The 2500-nt window shown below is 60.5% G+C and overlaps 1 non-coding gene across 1 annotated transcript; it reads right to left on the bottom strand.

Annotated features, from left to right (window-relative positions):
- Nucleotides 1–699: 699 nt before the first annotated feature.
- LOC141979727 (5S ribosomal RNA) lies at nucleotides 700–818 on the bottom strand. Its single transcript, XR_012637121.1, has one exon. It is a non-coding gene; the product is annotated as a 5S ribosomal RNA (ribosomal RNA).
- Nucleotides 819–2500: the final 1682 nt, after the last annotated feature.

Genomic DNA, 2500 nt, shown 5'->3' with positions numbered 1-2500 from the left:
CCTGGTGGCCGGACGGGGATTAAGCCCCGGCTCGGAGCAGGGCAAGCCCGGGCGGAGGGGGGTCCGCTTGGCCCCTGCCCGCGGGGGCAGGCTCCGGGTTGACCTGGTGGCCGGTTTGCTTTCGGGCCACCAGGTCAACCCGCTGAATGTATGGGGTTGACCTGCTGGCCGCTTTCCTTCCCGGCCACCAGGTCAACCCGCTGAATGTATGGGGTTGACCTGCTGGCCGCTTTCCTTCCCGGCCACCAGGTCAACCCGCTGAATGTATGGGGTTGACCTGCTGGCCGCTTTCCTTCCCGGCCACCAGGTCAACCCGCTGAATGTATGGGGTTGACCTGCTGGCCGCTTTCCTTCCCGGCCACCAGGTCAACCCGCTGAATGTATGGGGTTGACCTGCTGGCCGCTTTCCTTCCCGGCCACCAGGTCAACCCGCTGAAAGTATGGGGTTGACCTGCTGGCCGCTTTCCTTCCCGTCCACCAGGTCAACCCGCTGAATGTATGGGGTTGACCTGCTGGCCGCTCTGCTTCCCGGCCACCAGGTCAACCCCCTGCCGGTATGGGGTTGACCTGCTGGCCGCAGAGGGGCAGGCTCCGGGTTGACCTGGTGGCCGGCAGGGACTTCAGCCCCAGGGCCCCTGGCAGGGCGACCCTGCCCTTGTTCCCCAGAAAAGGAGAGAGCTGGCTCGCAGCGGGAAAAGCTGCCTACGGCACCTGGGATTCCCAGGCGGTCACCCATCCAAGTACTAGCCAGGCCCGGGACGGTTTACCTTCCGAGATCGGACGGGATCGGGGGCCTTCCGTCCGGTATGGCCGTAGGCACTCGGCTCCGGTCCGCCTCGTCCCCTTTCCCTTACTGACTCCCCTGCCTCGGGTGGGCCCGATCCTTTTTTCCGTTTTTTTTTTTCGCTCCGGAGGCTTCATGAGCCCACCCCCAACACCCCTTTGGGGGTCGGTGAAAATTTTTTTTTCAGACTTCCAGGGGCCCGATCCTGGCCGCGGGCACCCGGCTCCGGGCACCCGGCTCCGGGCCGCCTCGTCCCCTTTCCCTTACTGACTCCGCTGCCTCGGGTGGGCCCGATCCTTTTTTCCGTTTTTTTTTTTCCGCTCCGGAGGCTTCGTGAGCCCCCCCCAACACCACTTTGGGGGTCGGTGAAAAAATTTTTTTCAGACTTCCAGGGGCCCGATCCTGGCCGCGGGCACCCGGCTCCGGGCACCCGGCTCCGGGCCGCCTCGTCCCCTTTCCCTTACTGACTCCCCTGCCTCGGGTGGGCCCGATCCTTTTTTCCGTTTTTTTTTTTTCGCTCCGGAGGCTTTATGAGCCCCCCCCAATACCACTTTGGGGGTCGGTGAAAAAAATTTTTCAGACTTCCAGGGGCCCGATCCTGGCCGCCGGCACCCGGCTCCGGGCCGCCTCGTCCCCTTTCCCTTACTGACTCCCCTGCCTCGGGTGGGCCCGATCCTTTTTTCCGTTTTTTTTTTTTTCCGCTCCGGAGGCTTTATGAGGCCCCCCCTAACCGTTTTTGGGGTCGGTGAAAATTTTTAGTCAGACTTCCAGGGGCCCGATCCTGGCCGCGGCTTCGCAGGCTGGCCTGGGGGGGGGGGGCATCTCTAGCTCCGGCCGCGGACGGCGAGACGCTCGGCCACCAGGTCAGCCCGGAGGAAAAGGCTGAAAAAAATGTCTAAGTCCCCCCGGGACACCAGGTCAACCCGGAGGAAAAGGCTGAAAAAAATGTCTAAGTCCCCCCGGGACACCAGGTCAACCCGGAGGAAAAGGCTGAAAAAAAGTCTAAGTCCCCCCGGGACACCAGGTCAACCCGGAGGAAAAGGCTGAAAAAAATGTCTAAGTCCCCCCGGGACACCAGGTCAACCCGGAGGAAAAGGCTGAAAAAAAGTCTAAGTCCCCCCGGGACACCAGGTCAACCCGGAGGAAAAGGCTGAAAAAAAGTCTAAGTCCCCCCGGGACACCAGGTCAACCCGGAGGAAAAGGCTGAAAAAAAGTCTAAGTCCCCCGGGACACCAGGTCAACCCGGAGGAAAAGGCTGAAAAAAATGTCTAAGTCCCCCCGGGACACCAGGTCAACCCGGAGGAAAAGGCTGAAAAAAAGTCTAAGTCCCCCCGGGACACCAGGTCAACCCGGAGGAAAAGGCTGAAAAAAAGTCTAAGTCCCCCGGGACACCAGGTCAACCCGGAGGAAAAGGCTGAAAAAAATGTCTAAGTCCCCCCGGGACGAAAAGGCTGAAAAAATGTCTAAGTCCCTGCTCGGCCATCAGGTCAACCCCATTCAAAGTGACGGGTTGACCTGATGGCCGGCAGTCTCACGGAAGTCCGGATGGGGTCGCCAAAAGTGCCCTCGGCCGACCGAGAGAACCAGGAGGTCGGATAGGATTTCAGATTGGTCCCCCTAAATTGGCGGTTGGATTTTTCGACTAGTTCATTTTGACGGGTGCGAGGAGATTTCTGAGAACAGGTTTTTCGGAACCTGTGAGAACCAGAGATGAGC

The sequence above is a fragment of the Natator depressus genome, chromosome 28 (genome assembly GCF_965152275.1).
Source record: "Natator depressus isolate rNatDep1 chromosome 28, rNatDep2.hap1, whole genome shotgun sequence".
Taxonomy (NCBI): Eukaryota; Metazoa; Chordata; order Testudines; family Cheloniidae; genus Natator; species Natator depressus.
This window is presented reverse-complemented; position numbering and strand designations above follow the sequence as displayed.